The 19,345-nt window shown below is 39.6% G+C and overlaps 1 protein-coding gene and 1 long non-coding RNA gene across 3 annotated transcripts in view; one reads left to right on the top strand and one right to left on the bottom strand.

The window, feature by feature from the left end:
• LOC111870640 (carboxypeptidase N subunit 2) overlaps positions 1-19,345 on the bottom strand; it is a 364,124-nt gene that overhangs the window by 28,643 nt on the left and 316,136 nt on the right. The window lies entirely within an intron of this gene.
• LOC111870641 overlaps positions 9,941-19,345 on the top strand; it is a 34,374-nt gene continuing 24,969 nt past the window's right edge. For both annotated transcript variants that reach the window (XR_002843889.2, XR_004513689.1), the window contains exon 1: positions 9,941-10,062. This is a non-coding gene — a long non-coding RNA (uncharacterized LOC111870641). The remainder of the gene's footprint in view (positions 10,063-19,345) is intronic.

Raw genomic sequence — 19,345 nt, 5'->3', positions numbered from 1 at the left:
TTACTTTTGGACACGTCATGTGGTAACTGAGAATGCTTAATTCCATTAGAGCTCTTTCTGTTATACGAGCAGATAGAGACCTCCGTCTTGCCAATTGCTCTCAGAGAAACGACGCGTGGTCTAGGCTAGTTAGTGAAATGGAGTTCAGTAGTGCTCTGAACCATCCCTCTCTCTCTAAGGCCGTGTTTCCGCCCTCTTCATTCCACCTCGACCGTACGCCGCAGAATCCTCTTCTAAAATTTAAAGATTATTATTAAGGGTTCTCTCCCTTTGTCTACCCGTTCTAATTTTGCGTTGGTTACGTTAGTTCCGTCTCGAAACAGGGGTTCTGTGATAATGTGTCGAGGATACTTCAGACGTTACGTAATTGTTTTCTCTGTCCTTTCTGTGAAATAATTTCTAGTGAGCTTCAACCAACAATTCATTCTGGTTGGGAATATAAAAATTGCAATATTTATTACAGGAACACTNCTGAATATCACTCACATTCTAAACAGCAAGTGTTCCTGTACTTCTTTTGGCTTATTTTGGACTTCACCCATCGTCTGGTATGTAAAAGACAAAAGACCACGACGTTTCGGAGACTGGAGCAAGCTAGCTCTTTCTAACGGGCCCAACTGAGTAGGTTTATCCTTCCCTATCCACCTGAAGACGGAGACAGATCCAGTCTCCGAAACGTCGTGGTCTTTTGTCTTTTACATACCAGACGATGGGTGAAGTCCAAAATAAGCCAAAAGAAGTACAGGAACACTTGCTGTTTAGAATGTGAGTGATATTCAGTTCAGAATGATTCATGAGGGGAAAGAACAGTCCCATTCGGGCGACGTGACTATTTTCTGCGATATCTCCCAATCTTTTCCCAAGTAGCGGTGGACCAGCATATAATTTGGTGTATAAATGCACACCAGACTGTCTCTGGTTCAAGGTCTAGGATAATTTGACGACTGTGATGGGGTGTGGAACATAAAATTGCACGGAATTTCTGGCAAGCTGAAAGTCCACGCCATCAAATTATGGAGGAGAAGATAGTATTTCGCTTAATATTTACCATATCGAAAAATGTTTAAGATAAAGTTTCTGTCCTTGCAGGGCCTGTAATTTGTATATCAGGTCTATATGTGCTGCTTTTCTTAGAGTTTGATTATATACTTCGGTAAAGTAGGGGGTTATGTTGAACAGATGTGAATCAAAATGAAATTATCCGAAGAATTTTAATATAATTCTCCATTATAAAATTTCATCGGAGTCTTCCCCGACTCTGATATATGTAGAGAGACGAAATAATGCGATTGCCTTTATATTCATCCCTTTGTGCTCTTCTTGCACGTAAGGGATAACTAAAACGGACACTGTGTAGTAACACCATAAATTGGATATGATCATGAACATGATAGCTCCATTTGTGGTCCATGGAAAGCTATGGGTTGTAGAATAATTACGCCTACAGTCGTGAGTCGACATAGCTCTATCAGAATAGAAAGTGATTTTCAGCTGGACGGCTAGGGTTTAGTTGTCGGTACCAACAGAATGTTCTGTCTTAATATTATTATAATTAAGCATCTTGTTGCATTATATCATTTGCACACATGTATTTCCTTCTTAAATGCAACTCACTACCTAGTCAACCTTCTTCCTCACTAGATGTTTCGGCTGTATGCGGCTATTATTAGGTGTCTTATGATCTTGCTAAAATTGTTGCACTGTATGTCAAAATGACGTATCGTGTGCGAATGCGGTAGTTCCTAATTAAAATAATTTAAACTTAATTGAAATTAATTAACACCCCAATGTTTTCCTCGTGATAGTTGTCCATTCGTTAAAAATATATTCGCTGGAGTATCTCTCGTTTTAAGTTTATTTGCGCATAATTCCCTTTGCATCGTGGTTATCATGCGTGTTATTTTCGCTGTTCATGAGGATGTTGATGTAATGTTATCACTTTTGTTGCTTATGCAACACTGCGTCCAGACCGACTGTGGCTGTATTCAATGTATATCCGAGGTCTACACTGGGCAAGGAAAGTGGCTGGGGCCTCACCTCCGTCTACAGCCGATGTTAATGTGTGGAGCTATACGTTCACACCTCCATACCTCCTCGTGGAGTGGTCTTTAATTAAGCACGAGGACAAATTTACTTTTATTTTCAGTCCTGTAGTCGCGAACCACCGATCACAGTGACCAAGCGTTCTAAGGCATAAACCGCCTACGTCCGCTCAAATACTAGGCTCGTAGGTTCGAATCCTCTCAAAGTATGGACATCTGTGTGCGTATTTACTGTGTCTATGTTCTCTGTGTGTGTAGCGGCCTTGCGACGGGCTGAGCCCCCGTCCAAGGAGTCCTACCGTCTGTGTAGAGGATTAAGAAACTGAAAAAGCGGCCAAAGTCCACAAGGGCTGTAAAGGCATAGAGAGACAGAGAGTCTCGAACCGGGTTAAGACTGTACTCGGCAGGGCAGCAACCGGAATGAAAAGCTTCTCGTATCGCCGTAACATAAGCCACACCCTGGATGTGCCAACACTGGCTTTGTCTGTGCGTGGGAACCGGCGTTGAAGAACAATACTGAAAGCAGTGGCCGACAATATAACACGCCGCTCATTAAGGATAATTACACAATTGTCAGATAGGAGCAGACGCTTCAAGATTTTGTGCAGACCGTGAAAAACACCCATAAGCAAAATATCTCGCTGGCAATAACGGAGACTAAATTGTAGTTCGTATACTTTCATGTCTTCGCTGAGGAGACGTCATCTGGGTACTACAAATAGCGTAGCTCAAAATGGCGACTCATGAACGTGTGGTATAATTCATATTGCCAAGAATTTACGGCGTGCAACACTAAGAATGCCGTGATGAAAATACTTTTTGCTCGTAACATGAATCGGCTACCCTGATGTGACATGCATATTGGTAATCTGCTCAAAGCCAACATCGAAACCTGTCGAAACATATCGAAAATCTGTGAAATATCGAGGAACTGCTCTTTCTTTTTTTTTAAGCCTACTAAATGTGGGTTGTCGATAAGATTGATGTAGTCGCAACGCTCTAGAGCAGTGTTTATTAAACTGTGGTCTGCAGACCACTAGTGGCCCGTGGCGGTCCACCGGACAGTTAATAGGATTATGTACTTTATTCAGTATTATACGACATTTAATAAATAAAATAATATAATTAATAAAACTATGATTCATCAATATTTAAAATTTCTTTAAATTAGTAGATACAAAAAGTGGTATATGAAAACTGTAACGTTTCTCTTATAAGCAAGAAGAGTTACAGTTTCATGACCTTTAAGGCTGAGGGGAATATTTCGTTATTTCATTGGTCCGCGGCTCCGCCGGTTTAACACGTAGTGGTCCGCGGTTGCCGTGAGTTTGAGACACGCTGCTCTAGACCCTGTAAATACGTGTATGTTTCAGGTGGTTCAAATGCCGACGGAGTTATTGAGTAATCGTTATTGATGTGTTTCGCAGGTTTGCTCAGACTCTATAACTCTCTAACGAAAATCCGATGTGGAATCTTCAGTCTGGTGTGAGTTACGCAAAATTTTTACCTGCTTATCTTTCAATTTCTTTTACGTTTGTATGCCGCCATTGTAATGACAGTCTTTTAGCTTCAGGAAAATTTTCTGGAGATGTTAAAAGAAAATGAAATCAATAATCCCTTTTTAAATTAAGATAAAACACGCGGTTGCGTAGTTGGTTGAGGCACTATGTTACAAGCCGGAAGGTCGCGGGTTTGAATCCCGATGAGATTATTGGATTTTTCAATTGACCTAAACCTTGCAGACGCACTATTGCCCTGGGATCGACTCAGCCTCTAACAGAAATGAGTACCAGGAATGTTCCTGGGAGGTAAAGGGCGGCCGATGTGTAAGATTGACACACTTACCGCCACGTGTGTGCCGACTTTGTAGAAAATGTGGGAGCCTCGACGTCTCACAACCTTATGGGGTTCCGTGGTCTGTTACAGGGCATCTCTTTTTATATATTTATATTCGACATTATGCAAACTCTGAAGGTGGAAGCAGATCGTTAAATATCCTACAAACTTAAAAAACAAATCTTGATATTTTCAACGTGGTGATAGTCCAAATATTGATTTACAGATTTCTTCAGCATGTAGCCTTGTTGCTCGACAGTGCCGTTTCGGAGGAACTTGCAGCCCGCAGTTTCTGGGACCATCATGATGAACGCAACACTTTTGTACTTACAAGAATACATGGTGTCCCAACCCTCGAAGACCACAGTCTGCACCCAAAAATTGTTCCGAGAAACTTGTCTGCTTTACATGGCGTTACAGAAAAGGCATTTTCATGCTTGTAGGAGCTTAGTATGTTAATATAGCTACAGGTTCTGTATATTTTCCTTATAAGGGGAGGGGTTGAATGAAGATCTATTGTGTCGCTTGATAGATTATATTTAATTGATTACAACTTACATTTCTTATCTACGGGCTGTTGCTAAAAATATTTTATGTAAACAGATTAAAATTCTGCTGCACATCCTCCAACATGGACGAAGAAGTGTGAGACATTTCTTATGCAATTTAAACTGATTCACCAAGAAATGCATCTATCAGTTTGAATATTCAATGAGAAAAGACGGGAAACGCAGTAGAAAATTTAGGCTATGGGGTGTATGAATGATGGATCGGGGAAGGATAGAGAATCCAGACCAGCTTTGGGACCTACCAAAACTCCCATCTTGTTGGTAATATGGGGCTTGGGCGTGAAGTGGTCATCTGCAATGGTAGTTAACAATGCTTGAAGCTCACTCGCACTCCCGTGATGTTTAATTAATCATGCGGAGAAATTTACCTTTACTTTCACATTGAATGATACATTTTTGTTATTAAAGTTTATATTTTTCTGTATTTCCTTTAGTCTTTGTTGCAGAATATCGATGTCGCTAGTAGCTTAGACGTCACACATGCATTTATAATGGTTTGGTTAGGATATTACTGATGTAAATTAATGGAAAATTATTCATATGATGCATGCGGAATTTATTGATTTGTTGGTGAAGATGTTTCATTCAGACTGCTTATGTCATTCATGCTGTTGAAATTTCAATGTCTATACCCTAGTTTCCTTTAATCTATTACAACGCTTTAATTTCCCCTGCCTTCTTTGCTTTTACGGAGCCTGAAGATTTTGTTTGTATGTTTTTTTTTTGCTTCATACTGTAAAATCCAAGTCTCTCGCCAGACAGAGTTCATTTTTAACCAAAAAGTCTAGTTCTTCCTAACTAACTAACTAACTAACTCCGTGGAGCTGACCCCTTCTCGAGAGCCCACTAGTCACTCAGCTTCTCAAGAATTTTCCATCTTTATATGGAGCTCGAAGCTCATTTCCACCTTCACAACAGCCGGCTACTGTTCCCTGTCTTGAGCCAGATTTGTCCAGTCAATGTCACTCAATCCTTTCCAAGTTCCATCTTAATATTATCCTCCCTCCTATATGTATGTCTGAGTAGTGATCTCTTTTCTTCTGACTTCCCCACTAAAAGGCTATATACACTCCTCTCCATGCATGCTACATTCCTTCTCCATCACATTCTCTTTGATTTGATTGTTATATTTGGAGCAGAGAACAAGTTACGAAGCTCCTCATTATGCAATTTTCTCTAATATCCCATTATTTCTTCTCTCTCCAGTCCAAAAATTCTCGCCAACACCCTGTTCTCAAACACCCTCAGTCTGTGTTCTTCCCTTAATATTAGAGACCATGTTTCACACCCACAGACACCTAAAGCAAGAACTATCATTTTTAAGTTTTAAAACAGCAGACGAGAAGACAGTAGGCTCTGAAATGAACGATAGCAAGCATTACCCGAATTTTATTTACTCTTTACACCCTCATGAATGAAATATTTTATTTGTTACTGTCGTTCCCAAATATTTAAATCTTATTTTCAAAAGTTCTATTATCCCTTTCTGTGTTTTAATTTTTCCCTTCACCTGATCCCTTCTTAGGAGCCCGGGTAGCGTAGTCGGTACAGCGACTGACTGCGAGCTGGCGACCAAGGGGTCGGAGTTCGAGTCCCGGTAGTGTTAAGAATTTTCTCTTCTCCACGTAGTCCAGACCTGTTCTTGGTTCCACCCAACCTCCTATTCAATGGGTAACGGGGCCTGTTTTCCTGGGGATAAAGCTGCCGAGCCGTGAAACTCACCTCAGCTAGTGCCGAGGTCAAGAAAATGTGGATTTATACGTCCACGCCTCCATACCACTTCATTGTGTAGTGCATAACTAGATAAGCACAGGAACAACTTTACCTTTTTACTTTTTACCTGGCTCCTTCTACAACCTGACATTCCTATGTTCTACGAGTAAATTCTAACAGTATATCGCCAACTTGTTGAAAACTATTAAATCATTACGCCACTTAAACACTTACAGCAACCACAAGAGAAATACTCATATAATTCCAGCGCCTGTCTAATGCAGATTGCAGAATTATATAGCCACGTGACCTAACTGTTCGAAACTAACTGGTTTTGCCACTTTTATGTGAGTAATGTCAGTGTTGCTATTTTTACGTGTCTCACGTTTTTCCGCGATTTTCCTCTCTTGTATGGATGTAGAACATTTACGCGTATTCTGACGTAACATAAATAGAAGATGGAAACCACCGTTTCATCTCTTTCATGCCTTTCTCTTTAGTGAGGAGAAATATAATCGGTACATTGTCACGTGATTTACTGATGGTTCTATCTCCACATTTCGTGGGCTATGGAAGACAAGTTACAACGTCTGAAACGTAAGCAGTGGACACAAGAGAGAAAAAAATTGATGTTTTCTTCTTATTTTTGTCGTGATGTTATTCAATTTAATTGTGGATATACAGCCATTATACCCTAGGAAACTAATTGCTTTTATAGCACGTAAATTAATTAAACCTGGAATCCAAACCATTAAGTTGATGTTATAGTCACTGTAGTGATAAGCTAAATCGATTAAACGAAGTGGCTGAAACACAGCTTGAAGCTCTAAAATGACTAAAAATGAATAATTAAACCTCTTATCACTGAAGAGTAATTACGTGACTGTATATTTCGTGGTTAATTTTTGAAACATAGTACTTTTCTCTTGCTACTTTTGGGCTAATTTATATATTATATGGACTTAATTTTCTTTTATACAAGGCCGTTTATAATCCCCATACAGAGCTTAATTTGTAATGAAATGTTTCCCCAGGGGAGAGGAGCGGTGACGCTGTAGTAGCAGTGTAAGTGCACCGCACCAGTCGCTAAAATGGTTCCGAGGATTTTACGATGAGTTAAAAAAATTCAGGCAAAGTCCACAAAAGCGAGCTTCGAAGGGCTCTTCGGGGAAAGGAAAGGCCGGTAGAGGCAGTTTCTCTTCACATGTAACCAAAATTTCCCTTGTAGTTTAATTGGAAACCAGACAAAACTTACTGGGGCTGTTCTTTTAAAAATAATGAGCAATTATTAAGCTGAAATTATTTTCGTCGCTAGAAGGACCTGTATTTTTGCATAATTTTCATACGTAAACATCTCTAGTATGAGATTGGAAGCGCTTGTAGCACGAATGGGGAAAGGGGGAATGCATTTAGAATATTGGTTGCAAAACCGGAAGGAAGGAGACCATTTGGAAGACCAAGACGTTGGTGGGTGGACAATAATAAAATGGATCTTAGAGAGATCGGATGGGGTGGTATAGATTGGATTAATCTGGCTCAGGATAGGGACTAGTGAAGGTCCCTTGCGACCACGTTAATAAATCTACGGGTTCCTTAAAATGCTGGGAATTTCTTCAGTAGCTGCACAATTGACAACTTCTCAAGAAGGGCTCATCTCTGTGAGTCAGTGAGTGACATCTCTGGTACATGTAACAATGTGTACGAACAGGCTGGCCTAGTTGTAGCGCTCTAGGATTGTATTGGTAGGTCCTCGCTTCGAATTTCGGCCGAGACATAACGCACCCTAACTGACGTTTTTCGTCGTTTTACTTATTCCCTCCAAACAAATTCCGAGAGAGTACCTCGATAATATCATGACTGCTGCCTTTCAGACCCTTTTCAGTTTATCGTGTTTCATTTGTCATTCTGTCGATCACAGTGGCCGCGCAGTCTAATGAACACTGGGATCGTGGGTTCGAATCCCACTTGAGATATGGATGTCTGTGTGCGTTTATTCTGTGTTTGTATTGTTCTTTGTATAGGTAGTGGCCTTACGACGGGCTGAGCTCCCGTCCAAAGGGGTCTGCGGACCGTATGTAGGATTAAGAAACTGAAAAGCGGCCAAAGTCCAAAAAGTGCTGTAGAGCCGTATCAATCTACCATAAGGCTATGCATACTCTCGAAACTGAAAGCGTCATTAAGTGACCTACCAGAGAAAATTTATAATAATAATAATATGACACAGTACCGAATCAGTTTCTATATTTAAACTTATTTGAAATGTAGCAAACAAAAGAATATAAATGACTCCGATATGATATCACAATCCTTTCCTGGTCTAGAACTAATTTTGCCTACACCATAAATACCATAAATGCTACAGCCGTTGCATTAAGTTGGCACATCTACATGGGTGCATACATGATGCGTACGTTGCTGCTGTAGGTAAGACTGGACTCTTATTCCGTCATGTTTAAATTCCATTCTCACCCCTATGTTGGCATAAGCATCGGCCGTGGGGATCCGTTGCGCTGATCACGTGACACCTTCTATCCGCAAAAGTTGGCACTAACTTCGCCGACAAGCGGCGGTCGCTCGGTCGGTATAGTTCGCTTGTGCACTACAGGCCACGGATTCTTTTTTTGTTTTGTAGGCACAGGCATGGGGCCCATATCGGATTTAAGTCTACTCTAAGGTTTTAAATGCATAGCTCAATTAATCTATAAAACGACAGATTAATTAATGAATTTAATTTTGTTACTATAATATTATCTGCGTTCTGCTTTAACATTATGTGAAGTATGAAAGTAAAACTATCCTTAAAATGGATTATTGAAAACCCTACATTTTTGTGCTTAATTTCATGCTTCAGAGGAATAGTTTCTAGGTTGTCCTCTCCACTTCTTCCTTCAAAGTTTGTATTTAGTCGAGGTAATCTTAAATTAGATGTTACCATATATTCCGGTGAACAATTATGTTTTGTGTTAAAGAAAGGTTTACGTATAACCCACTTGTTTAGGTTAATATTCCTTCAGTTAATTAGGTCGTTGTTTGAAAGGAAATGGCGCTTCAATTTAAAGCTTGGAACTTATTAAGTTTTCGGTCTTTCAGGTCCTTCGATATTTGTTTTGGAATCGAATCCTTATTTTCCTTCTCATTAACGATAACACAGCAGGTGGCATATATATAGAAGTCCTTCAACCTGAGCTTGTTCTGAATGTTTTTATATGAAGGAACTCAGGCATTAAGAGTCGAATACTTCATTTTCTACAGAGAAAATCCCCATGAAAGGCAATTAGGTCATATTTCAAAGTACATTAACCACACTCAAACAGTGACAGAAAATGATCCTTGGACAATTCATCTGTTTAACGTTTCATCTCCAATAATTTATCTGAAGATTGATTCCACAATTAGACATCATACAATCTGTATCTCCCAGAGTACGCAGCGCCACAAAGAAAAAGCGGTGACAAGAGTAACTGATACCATGCTATTGGTCCTCTACTCTTCAGTTTATTCCAAAGATATCTTAAGCTGAATACACACGACGCTCATTGATGGACGATCAATAAATATTGTTGGTCACTTCCTTGTTGAATTGAGCCGTGGTTAACAGCGTCATTTAATATTTGCGAACCCTGACAATGTTTCTCGTTATTCAACATCCGATTGAGAGCTGTGTGTGACCTGTGTACAGAATAATGTTTAGCATGGAGACTGCGCAGTGCATTGGCGCAGGTAGTTTGTTTAGGGCAGCAGTTTGTGTGCTGCATGTATACAGATCACTTAGCAAACAAACCTCCTGCAAGAAGCTACTTGTTTTCAGTACTGGGATCATTATTTTGTTACAGGATAAATTCCCATTTTACTGATTCCAGTTTATTGTTATTATAATGACCTTACGCGGGGAAGGAACAAATGTAAGTATATTGTTCATGGAGTTTCATTAACAGATCCAAAAATTTCAGTGGTTCTTCATTCTATGGAAATTAAAACAACTCCAACTGAATGTCTTCGTCTTGCCAACTATGTAGAAGGCACTTTTTCTGGTATACTTAATCAGTGTCAAATTTATATGTTAAGACAATTGTTTTCGTACTAAGCGTAGGGTTGCGGTATTGTTAAAGTTGTGATCCTTTAATAGAAGTTTTTTAAAGAATTAAAATGAAGTTGGTGTGCCATATTTTACTTCCTGATAATAAATTTCGTATGAAAAGAATTTGGAATTTTTTAAATTTTCAAGTGTATTGGCAAATTCGGCTGATCTTGAACAGGGCCTTTATCAGAAGCACTAAAAGCTCACAAGAAACAAACTAAATTTCAGGTGGCAAAAAATTTCTTATGTCTCATGAACTCTTACAGCTAAAGTCATCAGCTGTAAAATGTAAATACTCTCTACAGTGTCTAGAAAATAATTCAATTTGCGTCGGCATCAGATAGCGATGCAAGGAATTAGAAATAATTACAGTTTACCTTCAAAGAGTGGGAACTAAATCGATATACCGGACCTCTCATTGGACACAGAGGACTTTTTCCGCAAAATTGTGTACGCTTAAGTTGTCAGACGGGCAGTAATCATCCCACCCCACCTTTGTGAAGAAGGGAATTCTACACTGATATATAACATCGTGCGCTAGAAGATAACAGGGGCTTTGCACGCAAATTTAACTGTTCCGTTTAAAGGAAAAGTAGAAACATCATCACATCTTTGAGTTCAATAAAGCCATAAACAATACAGTCTAATTTCGGACTTCCTGATATAAATGTGTATATAAGGGGCACGCGATAGCGTAGTTGGTTGAGGCACTATGATACAAGCCTGAAGGTGCGGGTTTGATTCCTGATGAGGTTATTGCATTTTTCAATGTATATAATTTTTCCAGCCATGGGTCGACTCAGCCTCTGAGAGAAATGAGTACCAGGCAACTTCCTGGTTGTAAAGGGCGGCCGGCGCTTGAGTCTGACAACCTCACCGCCATATGTGAGTCGATTTTCCACAGAATGTTGAAGCATCGACGTCTCACAATCCTATGTATCTTGTCGGCCTGTTACAGGGATAGTTTTACCTTTAACTTACCTATATGGTATATATGTACATATGTATATACCTGTGTGTGTGTGTGTGTGTGTGTGTGTGAATTTTGCGTTCCCGCCATAAGCAAGAAGACTTGCAATTGAGCTTCTCGTGTCCGTCTGTACAGAAAACACTCCGCCTTCAAATTATTCATCTGAATTTCAGTTTTCTCGAACATGCTTTGGCATTAGGCTTTAACTTGGTTTCCACTAGTGCCGGAGGACCGGCTGAGAGGCGTATTTAGTAGAATACCCAGAAATCAGGAAGGTCAGTTTCAGTATATTTCTATTAATTGTGAGGTAACCGGGATTATCAGCTTCCGTTAATCAGAGGGTCAGAACCTGTTATTCGCGAATGTTGGTCTGAGTCCAAAGAGCTGATATCTTCGGAACCGATCTACTTGGGCACATAAAGAAATCACTGGGGTCAATTTCCATTCGTTTGTTCGAATTAGAAGATTTTCTTAATTTTCATATTGAACCCCAACATCGAGGCCGAACGTGATTTCCCCGAGATTTGGGTCAACAATAATTAGTTCATATGTGGGTTAATGTACCTTAGTCCACTTTGTAAGAATTCGTGATACGTATATCAGTTTTCAGAAGCGTTATTAGAAAAACAATTCTCTTAACTTTATAGAATTTCAGAGTAAACAGATTTAGTGAAATATTATGGTCCTTCTACTATAGCGATAGATTTCGGTGTAGGGATATTCAATAATTTTTAGTAAGGACGAATAATATACACTACAAACTCTGAGCTCAGAATGTAGCCACGCTATGACAAATGCTGATAAATAATGGTGGGAAACTTGTAGAACACGTGGATACTTACAACTTGATGGACTATTATCAATTCATTATGACCCCCATGATCTCCGAACATCGTTGTATTTTATTAGATCCATATGGATTTTAGCCATCATGGTTTTTGAACGTCATAGCGCCACCTCCAGTGCGATTGTGGGTCTGTTGATGGTACGTGAACTGAAAGTGAATGCCAGCTACAATTGCTGCGGGCTACTGATGCTGGGGACGGAGACGAAAATCTGGGGCCATATCAATAAAACCTCTCTCAACTAGAATGCACAGCACTTGAAAAATTCTTTCGCACGAAGCAAGTTGATTCTATCAACTGACGAGTAGATTGGCAGATTTTCCTACCATGTTCCATGTGCATTTATGTACATTTACACCTAATCAGTTACTAAAGAATGGATGGATTTGTGTTTAGCAAATTGAGATGGACCTTTCTCCTACGTAAATAATACTTTATAAAAAGATCACCAATACAAATTTTGTCCTGTCTGTTGCGGACTCTTACACCAATTAAACTGCTTCGGGTCAGAGTATGGATCACCATTAGGAAGTTAAACACAATACGTTATAGCCTATTTTCAATTTACATATGTCAGCACCTTCTTGGAGGATTCTTAAGGGCGGTCTACAGTTCATGAAGAAATATTACAAAAGTCACACAGTTTTCAGTCACTGAAAACTACTCTGATTAAGTATGACTGAATTTCTAAATTAAACTGTTAAAACATTGTAAGAAGTAAAGGAGAGCTATCCTTGTAACAGGCCATGAAGGCCCATAGGGTTGTGAGACGTTGAGGCTCCCACATTATCTAGACAATCGGCTTAAAGATGGCGGTAGGTTTGTCAGCCTTACGCGCCGGCCGCGCTTTACTCCCCAGGAAAATTGTTTAATTAATTCCTGGTACTCATTTCTGTTAGAGGCTGAGTCGATCCCAGGGCCATAGTGCGGCTGGAAGGATAAGGTAAATTGGGAAAAAATCCAATGAGCTCATCGGGAACCCGCGACATTCCAGCTCGTAGCATAGTGCCTCAACCCGTGCCCCCGTTAACACACCGTAACAGATTAAAATTCACGCAGGTTTTAAATTAAATAAAATATAGTACTTACTTACTTACTTACTTACTCATGGAGCTGAGCCTTCTGGAGGAGCCGCCAATTCTGCAGCTACTCAAGATAGTCCCAGCATTTTATGGAACCCGAAGGTTCATTACCGTGTTCACAAGAGCCCTCCACTGGTCCCTATCCTGAGCCAGATCAATCTCGTCCATACCATCCCATCTTATCTCTCTAAGATCCATTTTAATATTATCCACCCACCTACGCCTTGGTCTTCCCAGTGGTCTCTTTCCTTCTGGCTTTCCAACCAATATCCTATACGCATTCCTCGTCTCCCTCGTCCGTGCTACATGCCTTGCCAACCTCATCCTCCTTGACTTGATTATTCTAATTGTCCTTGCAGAAGAGTACACGTTAAGAAGCTCCTCATTATGCAGTTTTCTCCAACCTCCTGTCACTTCATCTTTCTTTGGTCGAAATATTCTCAACACCCTGTTCTCAAACACCCTCAGTCTATGTTCCTCCCTTAATATCAGAGAAGTTTCACACCCATACAGAACCACGGGCAAAATTATAGTTTTGTATATTCTAATTTTCATGTTAAAATTCTCTTTGCATTTGTTCACTGTTCTCGCGTCTTTTATGATGACGTATATCCAGGTACAGATGCATAATTCAAATGTAACAGTGAGATGAACTGTAACAGTTTCATGTTACCATAGCAAAGAGCTGCCGAACCTTAACACATTGCATGAGCGTAAGTTATGTAGTAGTAAGGACGCTTACGTCCAAATATATCGCGTCTATTCTGTGAGTACTGACAATATTGTGCTGTGGATATATGAACTGTGGGTAGGTAGTAGCTATAATGCAATGTGACTTAGTTTGTGAAGGTTGAAAACTTTCTCTCGTTTCGAAAACATTCACATAGAAGAAGTCCGTGTAGACCAGTTCTGTAGGTTCGTGCCGAGAACGGTTCCCTGGAACCACCAAAGTAACCAAAGTGGACACCTGATAGGTCTGTGTATTACAATTGTTTGAATTCATATCCCCACGAAAAGCAGAAGACATGTTTGAGTAAACGCTATCCGTATATTTCTCCCGTTAATTTAAAGTTTATTCAGCAACAAAATAATAATATTTTTTATTTAGTTGTATGCCCAATGCCATTAGTCACTGCGGTAGTTGGTCTCGCTATGAAATAAACAGGAATATATCAGATATTACTTGAAATTCCTTCGCAGAAGCTCCACGTAGAATGGAGTCTACACTCGCTTTTAACGTTTTCGTTGGTCCTGCTAAGAACTTTTGCATTGATATGGTTGTCATCATTCCTATCCGAGAGTAAAAATACCTTGTTGATGGAAAGTGTGAAATCAGTTATAGTTACTCTTCCTCTAAATTTCCTTAATCAGTGATGGTTTTCCCATATATTGACTATAATAAACCATGTTAGAGCCTAAATATTGATGAACCAAATTGTCTTCTATTATAAAAACCTCTACAGTTTAATCTTTGTTATAAATAATTCCTTTCTGAGCTCTATTCATATAATTTTCATAAGGAGTGGCTTTCTCTGGAATCAGCCTATAACACAGAAGATTCCTGCAATCATACTTTCAGCGTTTCGTCGATTTCGACGGGTCTTTGTCTGGTATAATATAAAAATTTGTACTTTTCAATCCATAGAATGCATTGTTATGTAGTGTAGTATAAAACAGGATGCCAGAGTTCAAGATCTCGTAAATATTCTCAGTTATGTGAGCAGCATTTTATTATTAAACGGAAATTCCATAACAGCTATTTACATTTACATTCTAGAAATTTCTGAGCGCTATAATATTATAACAAAAATTTCATTCAGGAATTCTGCTTTCTAGGCGTAACGTAGTTGTGAAATTTTCGAATCCATACAGGGCTGTAGGAGACGACATTCGGCTGTACAGCTTCAGTTCCTTCCGGCGATTAACGAATCGATTACTGGATGTCGGCATTCCCTTGTTCAGTGCTATAGTCGCGGTTGCTATGACGATAATTGAAGTTCTGTGACAGATGGAAAAAGAAACGAAATGTAGCGTGATTAATGACAACCCGTTTGCCTCGTGCGTTTTGTAATTGGATCTCGGACGTATCAGCCAACTCGCTTCAAATCTGTATTTTACACCACTGAAGCTCGAGCTAATTCCCTGACAAGGTATTTGTTACATTTGTCACAGAATTGGTTTTCTATAAATCGTGAGCTTTTCACTACTCAATACTTGTTACTTGCAAGAAATAGTGTAGGTCCGTATATCTGCAGTCTACAAATATTTCCAGCCTTGGCTTTCGAAGTTCCAGCAAATTAAGTTCTTACGGGAGTGTTCAGTAATGTAGTTGATCAACTGATCTATACCTACCTACCTACCTACCTACCTACCTATCTATCCGTCCACCCATCCATCCATCCAAGGCTCTACAGCTTTTTGATTGGCCTTCGCCGCGTTTTCATTTTCTTGATCTAAACTGTTTTATAGTTTGCCTTATTTTAAATTGCTTGCGGTTCTTTTGATTTATATAACGACTCTCCCTCAACTAACCCCATGGAACTGAGTCCTTGAGAAGATGCCTGTTGCGCAGTTATCCAAGTTCTCCGCAGCACTTTATGGAACCCACAGTTCTACCATCGTGTTCACAAGAGACCTCCATTGGTCCCTATCTTGAGCCAGATCAGTCAAGTCCTTACTACCCCATCATGTCTCTTTTAAGATCCATCTTAATATTATCCTCGCACCTACGTCTAGGCTTTCTATCGACTGCTTGGGTTATGTCGAATGAAAATAGCACTTCAATTAACGGCTGAAGCCTAGTTAGAAGCATTTCTTCATATTTCCTTGGAAAGACAGCGAATTTGATGAAAATATCTGTGAGTGATCGGTCTCCGAGCAGAGGACCGAAGTGAACACGATGCTGAATCCACTTCAGTGCGAGAAAGGGGTTTAAATTGCTTGTCTCGGCATGCTAGATTTGGATATTGGGCGAATAGATGCATTGCTGTTTCTTTTATGTATGAAAATTTCGTGTCTGCTTTTCATGAAAAAGAATATTTGTCCTAACTTACATTGCCTTAATCAGGCCATGGAGAGCTTACAGCGGTCTTTGACGCTTTCCGGGAGAGGTGCTCTGCATTCAGTGTATCAGGTCCTTTTTAAAGGGAGAAAGCTGTAGAAAGCGTAGTTGAATTTACAGTCCCATTTCTGTGTAATTATATTCCTTCCATACTGAAAATTACATAAGTGGATACAAGATTTGAGGTTCTGACATCGGTGGTTATGATTAATTCTCTCTTCTGGGATATAACGCAGTGTAGTCTGTCGAAATTCAACTGACGTTGAGAAGCAGAACTTCCTGCTAACTTTTGCACGCTGATTTCTTCTTTGCTTTATTCTTCGACCCGGAAAATGTTCCTTCGAAACTTCGGTTGATTTTCAACGAACTACATCGTGTTATATCCTAGAAGAAAAGATTGTTTATAGGAGGATCTTTGTTTATTACCTGATCCATTCGGAAAATATCATCTGAATTACAATAAATACAGTGCCTTAAGATCTACTGTAGGTATGAAAGTATATACTTGATTCTATCCTAACAAGTATGTAATAGATTATGGTAATTGAAATGGTAACATTTCTGATGCAGCGAAATCTGTGTAAGAAACAGCCTGCCTCCGCATCACACAAAAATAACTCCTCCTCCTTTCCTCCCTTCTTCAGGGTTTACAGATTTGTCCTCATCTGTCCTTCAATTCAGAAGTAATTTATGGATTTATAAACCTTATAGACTGTTGATAGGACTTCTTTGATTGCATATCGACCCATCTGACGACAAACGATAACACAAGTACAAAATAAACGCGAATATAAATCTATACCCTGGGCGCTATTCGAACCCACGGTCCCATGTACGAGCGACCGATTTTTTTTTTTTTAATTCGCTTAGTGGGTGGTGGAGTCCAACTCGGTCCACTCGGCACGGCGGTCACTGATTTGTCTATTGTACCTACCCCTGGTGATTATGATGATGGAGAATTTGGTGGAATGAAGATTGGCAAGGGAAACCGAAGTACTCAGAGGAAACCTACATCAGCGCCACTTTCTCCACCACAAATCCCACTTGACCAGACCCAGGTTTGAAACCGGGCCGCCGAGGTGGGAATCCAGCTACTAACCCCTTGAACTATGGCGCGGCCTTAGCGACCGATTTTACTAAGTACGTTAGATCATGTGACCGCTATGATCAACAAAGTGGCTTATAGCATCGGTAAATTCATCCTAGTTATTGTTGTCGCTTCATGCTTATATAGGCTTATTGCTATGCTCAGATCCTGCACTGCTGACGGTTTATTGAAACGAATCACTGACATTCTTGCTGATGTCTCATTTCTATTTATTTTTACGAGCAGTGCTTGATCCCTTCTTGCGAGTCTAAAGAATGCTGACGATGGTGTACAAACACTCAGGATTACTGAGTTCCTGGACTCTGTCCTTCGCACGACATTGTATTGAACGTAGTGTGCTTTAGAAAGTTTTTTTTACAAAACATAACTCTCAGTAATAACAAATTACATTTCTTCCTTGAATGCAGAATGATGTAATAGTTGGCGTGAAATTTGATAATAGAACCTCCTACAAGATATTAATTTTATGTCCTCTAACCTTTTGGTACATACTCGTAAGAGTGTGATGAAACCTTTGAAATAAATTTATATGATACATTGCACTGAAATACACAGAGCGTTGTCTTATGAGGTATCGAGTTGAGGAATTCCGAAATTTTGTTATAGAGCCGACCCCTGAAATCAAACATAATTTTACGTTACCACCCACGATACACGGTGAGAACAAGAAGCTAAATAGTTATACAATATCTCTATACTTACAACAAGCTATAAAATATCCTTTTACAGTCACGAAATTATTCGCGAATTATTCTAAAGGTATCTATATTGTCACGTGTTAGAGTGTGACTATAGATGGGGTGTGGATTGGTAATTGGGTTTATTGTGCAGTTATACACACAATCCGTAGCTACCAGTAACTATAGCGCTATCACTGACTCAAACTGGCTGAAGTTCACTAGAACACGCCCTAAGGCTTTTCAGTCTGTTGTGTCTTCACTAGTCGTTGCTCGATAACGGCTTCCAACGGCGGACGTTTCCCTTACTCTGGGTTCCCGAACTATCCCCATGCCTCAGCTACCAGTTCTAACAGCAACAACTCACAAGGACTGAATTGCAGTTCAGCGATCACCTGGCAACGGCCGCTGTTTACAGAATCACCACTTAGCAACGGGTGTACAGTTACAATGTTAAATTTACTGACTTTTCGGGGATTCTCCGAGTAGTTCGTTTCCTTCTCCAGTTCTCATTCCACGAAGTACTGCATATTCAGTAATCACCTTATCACCGGTGCTAAACAGTCTCGAGCCGGACAGCGTCATTAAATAACAAACGTAAAGTAACGTAACATAACGTAACTTAAGTGACTTGCCGAAAGTGTAAGTCGATAGAAGCAGAGCTTATATAATTCTTGATAATATGGCGACCTTCTTAAATTGGGTTGCAGTCCCCTGGAATCTGCGACGCACTAACTGAAAGCCAACTAGCAGAGGAAGGTTATTTTCACCCATAGAAATTTGTAACGTTCTCATATTTTGAGTGTAAGAAATTGAGTTAACTTGTGTTACGTACGCCAAAATCATTGGGCTTCACAGCAAGATTTTATTCAGTCTAAAATTCTATTACTTTTAAAAATATATTTCAAATACTAGTGTTCTAATCCTTACAAGATAACACAGGCATATTATACACTGAAGCATTTCCTTTGAAGTGTTTGTCTCCCTCCGACGTTGCCCATCATTGGCCGAAACATGTAAAGACTTTATTTTATTATAAAACATTGCTGCATTTGATGGAATTCAATCCTCATTTTACTTAAACACAGATGTGATTTATAAAAAAAATGTTATTTATTATGGAATCAAACTTCATCATACCTAATGGGCACGTATGTACATCAATCATCTACCGTCTCCACAGACAGAGGTCAGCTGTAATGACAGAGATGCAATGTTTCACAGCATCGCTAACAGGTTGAAATATAGGGTCACATAACATTACTATGATGAATGGGGATTATAACCATTAAATGGATTTATAGTAACTTGATTGACATGTTTCTGACCCGCACATGTAAATGGTAAAAGATAAAAAATGTAAC

This window comes from Cryptotermes secundus, unplaced genomic scaffold (genome assembly GCF_002891405.2).
Source record: "Cryptotermes secundus unplaced genomic scaffold, Csec_1.0 scaffold558, whole genome shotgun sequence".
Classification (NCBI taxonomy): Eukaryota; Metazoa; Arthropoda; class Insecta; order Blattodea; family Kalotermitidae; genus Cryptotermes; species Cryptotermes secundus.
The sequence above is the reverse complement of the archived record's forward strand: the minus strand, read 5'-3'. Positions and strand labels throughout refer to the sequence as shown.